Source organism: Danio rerio, chromosome 21, assembly GCF_052040795.2.
Source record: "Danio rerio strain M-AB ecotype USA chromosome 21, GRCz13ab, whole genome shotgun sequence".
Classification (NCBI taxonomy): domain Eukaryota; kingdom Metazoa; phylum Chordata; class Actinopteri; order Cypriniformes; family Danionidae; genus Danio; species Danio rerio.
Window position 1 is genome coordinate 49,805,001 of NC_141041.1, and position 10,000 is coordinate 49,815,000.

Below are 10,000 nucleotides of genomic sequence, written 5' to 3' on the forward strand. Positions count from 1 at the left end.
TGAACAGAAATAATGTCCAGTATAGAATATAAAGTCCTGCTGCAGTGGAGACAGAATGAATATTGTGTCTGACTCCATCATGAGCTTGGAGGACTGCATCCATACATCTCTGACATGACTCAAATCACTGATTAATAAAGTCATCTGGAATGAAGAAGAAAGCCTTCAGCAGGACTCCCAGAGTTCATCAAGACTCTTTAGATTCATCTTTAACGCCTCCTCCTTCATCTTACTCCAGACATGCTCAATAATGTTCGTGTCTGGTGACTGGGCTGGCCAATTCTGGAGCAGCTTGACCTTCTTTGCTTTCAGGAGCTTTGATGTGGACAATTTAGTCTACCCAATTCACCTGTACCGCATGTCTTTGGACGGTGGGGGAAACCGGAGCACCCGGAGGAAACCCACACAAACGTGGGGAGAACATGCAAACTCCACACAGAAACGCCAACTGACCCAACCGAGGCTCGAACCAGCAACCTTTTTGCTGTGCGGCGACAGCACTACGTACTGCACCACTGCGTCACCAAAAATTATTATTATATTTATTATTATTATTTTTATTTTATTTTTTTTATGTGAGAGGAAGGGTTGCCAAATAGTGTCAAATTACAGCACACTGTACACCTAATCTTTTCTTTTTAAATAGACTGCATCAGATCATGCATCCACAGTACATACTGCAACTGGGGGGAGAAGGATTTTTCCAGTTCAGTGTTATAAGCCTTTTAGCAATTACTAAACAGAAGTCAAGTGCATCTCACTGTGGAGATGACAAGGAAAAATCTTTCTATTTCTAAAGATGTTCAGTGACTAAAATCTTTTTGGAATAAATATATGCGTTTAATAAATCTGTTTTGTTCAAATGCTGCAAAATATATGACTATTTTCACAGAGAAATGGAAAATAGTTTTTCAAACTAGGGTGTATTCAAAAATGTTTAGCAAAATGTATATATATATATATATATATATATATATATATATATATATATATATATATATATATATATATATATATATATATATATATATATATATATATATCATAATAAAGATATTTGCATACTGTAAAAAAAATGCTGGTTCTGCATAATTCATTCATGTACCAACACATATCGATTAGTTAACTTAACAGATTTAAGTGGATTGAACATTAAGCTGTTAACTTAGTTGTTTCAGTAATTTAGTGTTTAGTTTCTGATCATTTTGAATAGATAGTTTGAACAAGTTTCACATCTAGGACATATTTGTAAAATAAAATAAAATAAAATAAAATAAAATAAAATAAAATAAAATAAAATAAAATAAAATAAAATAAAATAAAATAAAATAAAATAAAATAAAATAAAAAAGAGAATAAAAATAAAATAAAATAAATAAAATAAAATAAAATAATAAAAAAGAATAAAAGAATTAAAATAAAATAGAATAAAACAAAATAATATAAAAAATAAAATAGATAAAATGAAATATAAAATAAAATAAACATAAAAAATAAAAGAAAGTAAAAATAAAAGAAAATCTCACAACAATTTCAAATGAAAATATATGTATATTAAGCGACAAAAAAAAAAAAAAAAAAAAAAAGGATTAGCCACTTCGGTTTTCTAATCCAATCAAAAGCAACTCTTTATAACTCTATAGCATAAAATTTGTGACAGAATTGTGAATTAATTACTAACACATAATATTGCCTGGTCATCAACCGCTATCATCAATGCAGTTAAAACTTTCACCCAGCCTTTCTGTCTTTCGAGTGCCTCTACATCTGCAGTATCTGATGCAGTGTGTTAGCAGTTACTGCAACATATTAAAGGTGCACTAAGCTCATTTAGCAAAGAAAAATGTTCATATTTGAAAACACCAAAACAAACTGTGCCAAAACCCAAAATGAACAAACTATCTTTGCTATAATTACTGGCTATCATCACTAGACATGACCTTTACAAAGTCGCATATTGTTTCATTCATTAATTTTTCCTCGGCTTAGACTCTGATTATAAGAGGTCGCCACAACAGAACTGTGTCATTTATCTCCTATGCACTCTGTCGCGAGGGAGGTGAGCGCCAGTATTTACAACACTCAGGAGCCAACACAGGGCCGGCCCGTGGCATAGGCAGTATAGGCAAATGCTACGGGCGCTGTACATCCAGGAGGGGGCGCCAGAAATGAGCGCGGTTAAGTTGGTTTTGTTTTTCGATATTCCTGACACATTCAGTTATAGCGGCAGTAACTCAAAAACCTCTTACCCTAAACAGATCTAAAGTGTGTTTCCTACAAAAAGGCAAAGCTGGTTATGGTTCACAGCTGTCTTTCTTTTTTTTTTTGCTCGACATTACGATCACTGCTCTCTTTAAGCCCTCGCAATATGCGTTTAGCCGGGAGAGCTCGCACGGAGCGGAGCTCTCAGTATGGGACCGTCGGAAAAGTGCTTCTTTTTTTTCGTTTTTTTTTTTGCTCCGCTCAGCGCAAGCTCTCCCGGCTAAACGCATATTGAGAGGGCTTAAGTGTGTGTGTGTGTGTGTGTGTGTGTTTGGTTGGTGCTGTCTATGTGTGTGTATGTTTGTGAGTGAGAGACAGTATGGTGCTGTGTGTCTGTGTGTTTATACAGACAGCTTGTTATAGCCTCCCCCAAAATATAACACTGTGTATTGAAAGCACCGTCAATGCAACATGATGCACCTAGATATCGAACTGAACCGAATAGATGGCATGATAATCGTAACTGAACCGTAAGACCAGTATAGGTTCACACCTCTAATACACTCTGGGCAAATTGACTTCCCTTTGGTTATGTTGGCGGCTGTTTTGACCCCATTGACTTCCATTATAACGACACTTTTTGATTGTAAAAGAGTTTCTTTTTCTTGACAAGCAACAAATATTGTCTCATTTTCAGAAATAATACGTCAAAATTAAGCATTTTATTTCTAAAACAACCTAAATAATCTGCCAATGTAAGTCAAAAATCTTGTTTTCCCATATGGAAAATGAAGTCACATGCCTTGCTCAGGTGTGAGTTTATCACAGACGTCAACAGTGTGTGAAAGTGTTGATGGTTCTGTGGGTCTCGTCTGTCAAATCTGATCTTTATTTTATATCACCTATTAGATTGAGCTCAGGTGATTGGCTGGGCCATTCTACAGCTTGGTTTCCTTTCTCTGAAAGCATCTGAGAGTCTCCTCGGCTGCGTTTTGGATCATTGTCTTGCTGAAATGTCCACCCTGGGTTCATCTTCATCCTCCTGCTAATGTAGATGTTAGACTGACGCAGCTGATGTTCATTTACACTGAGGAAGGGCGGAAGGTTGCTGAAGAACTACTGAGAGATTTCAGCTGCTGTCTGGGCATTCACTGTCAAACTACACCTCCCTTTCTTCATGTGTTCTTTTTCCCTGCATTATTTTATTTTGTTCCATATAACTTCATTTGTAAACTAATTCGATTCGTTTTCTTTGTTTATATGGATTTCTTTGGTTGTTATCAACATCCAGTGAACATTTCAAGTCAACAGCACCTTTAGATATAGGTTTTCTGAGAAAAATGGTGACTTGTTCAATACTTATTTCCCCATACTGTACTGTGCCTATTTCTGATTCAAGTCAATGGCAGATCACTGCAAAGTGCTGGCCAGCAGTAAGACAGCGTACAGACAAATACATCCTTCCAAGTTAAGATTTATCCAAAGCACCTTGTCCGTGACAGTCACATGTAATGCACAGCAATGCATTAAGCTTGAAGGAGAAGTGTCAGCTTGTACGTTCCATCAGAGTGCCTACATATCATCAAACGCACACACACACTGTTGTCTCAGGCCAGGACAGTAAATCACGCCGCTAACGAGATGCTCTGCCCTCTGGATACTCTCTACTGCTATTTGTCCTGGACTTGGCAACCATTTGGATTATATATATATAAATATCTACTGCGATGTAAATGTACGTGTGAGATGTGGTGCCATATAGAGTTAGGAACCCTATATGTTTGCATCTGGAGCTTGACACTTTAAAGAGCACTTTAACTGAAGACGCATCATTAATCTAATCGCATTTCACATTTTTAGCATTTCTAATTTGTAGTCCACGTGATTCTGTTTTAATTAAAGCCAAGCTGGCTTTTGTGTTGATCTATTCTCTCTGTTAGGAAGTCAACATTATTAGCCCTCTTGTGAAATCTGTATTATTTTTAAAAATATTTATTTTTAGTCATACCTGAACATCAAAGTACACATTAAAATTAAACTAACCTATTGATTTCGTTAGCTCACATTGCTAGTTTTGTGTTGAACAATTCATCTGTGCATGTCATTTTTATATTTGTGCAATGTAAAATTTTTTTTTTTATAATTTAAAGATTTTAAATTTAAAAATGATTTAAAATGTAAATAATTTTTAGCTGAATCAAATTAACTTTTTCTGTCATTTCAACTTGCATAATCAAACTGACAAAAAAATATTAAGTTAAACTTTTTATAATAAAAAATAAACCCGATTAACATATTAAAACAAGTTAATGATCAAAAGTAATCAACGGTCAAACAAAAGAGTCAGAGAAACATCACTTTTTAAAAAGGAATCAAACAATCAAATAAAAAAAAGAGTCAAAACACATTTAAAAAAAATAAGAAAAATATAAAAAAAGAAAAAAAATGTAAAGAAGTGTCACTTTTAAAATAGAATTAAATATTCAAATCTTTAAAAAAGAATCAAATAAACTTCACTTTAAATAATCAAAGAAGAATCAAAGAAACATCACGTTTAAAATAGAATCAAAAAATAAATATAAGAAAAAATCAAAAGAAACATCACTTTATTAAAGAATCAACAAAACAAATCTAAAAAGAATTTAAAAAACATCACTTTAAAAAAAAATCAAATCTCAAAAACAGAAAGGAATCAAAAGAAACATTTTTAAAAAGAATCAAAGAATCAAATCTAAAAAAAGAGCCAAAGAACCATAACTTTTAAAAAAAATTAAAGAATCAAATGTCAAATAAATAGTCAGAGAAACATCACTTTTTAAAAAAGAATCTAATAATCAAATCTTAAAAAAATAAAAAAACACCACTTTTAAAAATGATCAGCAAATCAAATTTTAAAAGAGTCAAAACACTTTAAAAAATCTAAGAATAAAAAAATTCGAAGAAGTGTCAATTTTAAAATAGAATTAAAGATTCAAATCTTAAAAGAAGAATCAAAGAAACATCACTTTTAAAATAGAATCAAAAAATTAAATATCAGAAAAAAATCAAAAGAAACATCACTTTATTAAAGAATCAAAGAATCAAATCTAAAAAGAATCAAAAGAAACATCACTTTATTAAAGAATCAAAGAATCAAATCTAAAAAGAATCAAAAGAAACATCACTTTTAAAAAAGAATCAAAGAATCAAATATCAAAAAAAGATTCAAAGAAGCATCCATTTTAAAAAGACTTAAAGGATAATCACTTTTAAAATAGAATTAAAGAATCAAATATCAAAAAAAAAAAAGATTCAAAGAAACATCACTTAAAAATAACTAAAGAATCAAATATAAAAAAAAGATTCAAAGAAACATCACTTAAAATAATTAAAGAATCCAATATAAAAAAAAGATTCAAAGAAACATCACTTAAAAATAACTAAAGAATCAGATATAAAAAAAAAAATTCAAAGAAACATCACTTAAAATAATTAAAGAATCAAATATAAAAAAAGAGTCAAAAAACAGATTTAAAAAAGAATCAAAGGATCAAATTTTAAAAAGAATCAAAGAAGCGGCACTTTTACTAATATAATCAATGATTCATATATTAAAAAAGAATCAAAGAAAGATCACTTTTAAAAATCTCATAAAACAAATCAAAAAATCACAATTTCACATGAGGGCTAATTATTTTGCTTTCAACTGTATATATTTTACTACGCCAACTTTCTAACATAGTTATAAGCCACCAAAAACCTTTTGTTTATCGCACTCCCTCAAATCCCAAGCCTAATTTACAAAGTGTTGATGTAACAAAGCTTTTAAAACATCGCCCACAACACTAAAGTTGAAGCAGACGCCGATAACCCAGCACAGCAAAAACACTTACTGCTACAATTTACAGGCCACTGCTTTTTATTAGATTCCCTGCAGTCCACAGGGCCCTCTTACATCTCAGGCAAAATGGTGAGCTCCTCAAAGATAATGTAATTAGCGGCCTTGCCTTCATGCTTTCATTCCACTGCGTCCTCCCTCTCTTACACTTTGGGTCCTTACTCTTCAGGGAACAGGATAATCTAGCATATTCTGAGCTGCAGTAACCTGATATACCTTTTATGTCATGTAGTCATGTGAAAAAAACTGTTCGGGCACATTATCAAATTCCAGTTTTTACAAGTCATGTGGAGCTATTGATGAAAGGCCTATTTTACTACACTGTAAAACCTCAAAAGTTAAGTTAACTCAAGCCATTTGAGGAAACTAATCCTAATGAGTACTGTGAACTTAATCCTTTGAGTAAACGAAGCAATTCGAGCACAGTAAGGCCCCGTTTACACTAATGCGTTTTAGTTTGAAAACGCATAAGTTTTGCTACGGTTACGCCATCCGTCCACACTACGCCGGAGTTCTCGAGCGCCGAAAACGGAGCGTTTCGAAAATGCTGGAGAGGCTGTTTTCATTCTGAAACGCTGCTGCTCCGTCTTAGTGTGGATGGGGAGTGACGGAGACATCTGAAAACGGAGGCGGGGCTGCAGACATTCGCCTCTCTGATTGGGGCTTTTCCTGAATATTAAGTAGCCTGACACACACAGTTCAGTCCTGCATCTTCTCCTTGTAAGTTCAGACTTCGCAAGTTTGATCAAGGCTGCATCTCTTCTTCTCAGTTTGATATGGAAAACATACCGAGGACACGGGTAAATCTTCACAGGGAACAGTGTACTTTATAACTTCATTCACATCACCTTGGCTACGTTGTTTCACTTTCTCAACAATAAAATGTAAACTTTATATAAGGAACTGCCTATTTTCATTTTAATATTAACAACTTAACAGACAGCAGAAATGTTGAGGCGCCGTGCTGCAAATATGAGCGTCATCTTCACTGTGTGGATATTTATAACAAAACGGAGCCGATAACAACTGCCTCCTTTCAATTTCAGTGAAAATACGAAACACACCCTCTCTTTTGCTGAATATCAGTTTTAATAATCGATAATGGCCATTATAAAAGTATAACATACAATAAGTTTATACATTATAGGAAATAAAGGCAAGCGATCAGTCAATATACAGAATAGGCTACGTGGTTACATTAATCATTAACTTATCTTTGCGCTCAGCCAAAACACGTTACCTGAGAACAAGTAATAGATTCCAATGACCAAAGTCAGGGAATATGTCGTTAGATAAAGACAACAAGATGAATGAAATATCACGTTTAATAAATATAGTGAGATTAGATCCAGCGGAAGATGCTTGATGAGGAGTCCGACTAGGAGAGGTCTCATCTGGGTAGATGGGCTGCAGCGATTGCCAAAGTGTGTGTGTGTGGTCACGTGATGTGCGTTTTCAGCGTTTTGGTGTGGACGGAGAGCAGTTCAGAAACGCTGGGTAAAACGCGAGTGTGGACGCGGATCGTTTTCATTATAAAACGGCGTTTTAAAACTAAAACGCACTAGTGTAAACGGAGCCTAAAACCCGATAAGTTAAGAGAACTCAAACCAGAGTACTGTAAAACCTCATATGTTGAGGCAACTCAAACCATTTGAGTAATCTGATTGCTACAAATCATTTGATTTCAAAAACTAATCCTAATGAGTACTGTGAACTTACTCTATTTGAGTAAAAGAAGCAATTTGAGCACCGTAAAACCCAATAAGTTAACTCAAACCAGAGTACTGTAAAACCTATTAGGGTAAGGCAACTCAAACCGTTCAGAAATTAATCTAAATGAGTACTGTGAACTTACTCCATTTAAGTTGAAGTAACGAGGTATTTAATTCAAAACTTATTTTGTTCAAAACTTTTTTCAAATGAGTAGAAATAACTTTCAGTATTTTTTTTGTCAACTACACTAATTTAATTTAATAAAGTTGACTGTTGGGTTTTACCAACGCAATCTCACAGCAATTCGTAACTTTTGTATTTAGTGGCTAATTCGTATGATCTAATTCGTACAATTTAGTACAATTTGCTTATCACCCAATGACGGTTAGGGTTAGGGGTTGTGTTTGGTGCCACGCCTCCTTTTGAAAATCGTACATTTTTGTAAGACTGAACTCATACGAATTAGCCACTAAAATGACAAAACGTAAAATACTTACGTTTCCTCGTGAGATCAGGCTGGTTTTACTGTGTACACCCAATCAGCTCTCAGTAAAAAAAAAAAAAAAACAAGCAACACCAATTGTTTTATAAATTTAATATTTTCTTTCTGTAGGAAGAGCATCACAATACAATAGAACAATATTCGCAAGACTCATCCTAAGAAAAAGTAACGCAAAACTAACTCAAAAGTAACGTAACACATAACTTGCTATAAAAAGTAGCTAACTAACGCAACTAGTTACTTGTTTGAGAGAAACCCAATATTGTAATGCAGTACGTTCAAAAGAAACTTTCCCTTACGTTGGACTTAAGCAGATTATTTGTTGACTGTTGTGAGGTATAGCTCCGCCTTTCCTCCATTGTGATTGGACGATGCCTAACATGTAACGGCGAAATCACTCAGCGCTGACCATAAAATGTCTGCTCAGCACCTGGCTACACTACAGGTGCTCAAAAAACGCAAAGCTACAATTTACAACAACACAAAACAAACGCTCAACACAAGAAAATACACTTCTGCTGACACTCATATGACTGACGCCATACCAACGCTATCTCACGTCAAATCGTAGCTTTTTGATTTTGTGGTTAATTTGTATGAGTCTGTACGATCTGGTTCCTACGCATTAGTACGATTTGCTCATCTCCAATAGCGTTCATTTCGTTGACATTTGTGTCATAATTTTTGTGAATAGCAAATTTCTACCGACCAAAACTAGACGAAAACTAAATAAAAATTAAGTGACGAAAATGTATACTAACAATAAGCCGATATTTTCTTTGACTAATAAAAATGAGACGCGAATGTGATCTATCTATCTATCTATCTATCTATCTATCTATCTATCTATCTATCTATCTACCTATCTACCTATCTATCTATCTATCTATCTATCTATCTATCTATCTATCTATCTATCTATCTATCTATCTATCTATCTATCAACTCTCTTTATATGTTTGCTTTATGTTATTATCATTTCTTAGATTTACATATATTCATAGGTACAATTTGTTAAATGTATTGACAAAATCAGCTGCTTTTTAAAGTATTATTAACAATAATGCTAAATATTAACATTCACACCATATACATTTATTTCCATAGTGTGAAGATCGATATTTATCAAATAATAAAGAGAATGAAAGAAGGAAAGTAGTTGATGTATGGCCCGGGGTGTGACATCTTGCATATCTAGGCGACTGTTTTCATGTTCCATTCAGTTGATTAAACTTTCAGCATGTTTTTATTTATTTATTTCTGTGGTTTATGAGTCGCACATAAACAGAGCCGGACTCTGGCGGACCTGAACATGAAGGTATCTTTTGTTGGAGAGGATGAGTTGAAATGAGAAACAGCAATCTCGTAAATTCAAGGTCTTCGGAGACCTTCAGAGCTGCCCTGATTATTGAGGTTGTAAATAAGGCCAGCGCGGGCTGTAATTAATCCACTCTTCCTCTTTCAGACAATGGGGAATTCGGTTTCATTTCCAATGGAGCCAAAAAGATCATTTATTTACACTGTCATTTTTCCATAGGGACTTTTACACTGTTTATACAGGTTTATATAACCAGCTAATGGATATATGCATAGGTAGTGCTTTTCGGCCAATGATAAACTTCTGGTGAAAGCTTTACGTAACGTTTTTCATTTTCATAAGGCTCCTTTTACAGCATCGGTCTACAATACATTCAGTTAAATAGACT

General features: G+C 33.8%; 2 protein-coding genes across 4 annotated transcripts in view; one reads left to right on the top strand and one right to left on the bottom strand.

Annotated features, from left to right (window-relative positions):
- Window positions 1-10,000, top strand: part of gpr34l (G protein-coupled receptor 34 like) — a 224,102-nt gene that overhangs the window by 118,980 nt on the left and 95,122 nt on the right. For both annotated transcript variants that reach the window (XM_087299595.1, XM_087299594.1), the window contains one exon: window positions 9,013-9,314. The gene's annotated coding sequence lies outside the window, so the exon portion shown is untranslated. The remainder of the gene's footprint in view (window positions 1-9,012; window positions 9,315-10,000) is intronic.
- The window catches only part of gabrb4 (gamma-aminobutyric acid type A receptor subunit beta4), a 115,738-nt gene that overhangs the window by 81,534 nt on the left and 24,204 nt on the right, over window positions 1-10,000 (bottom strand). The gene's annotated exons all lie outside the window — the stretch shown is intronic.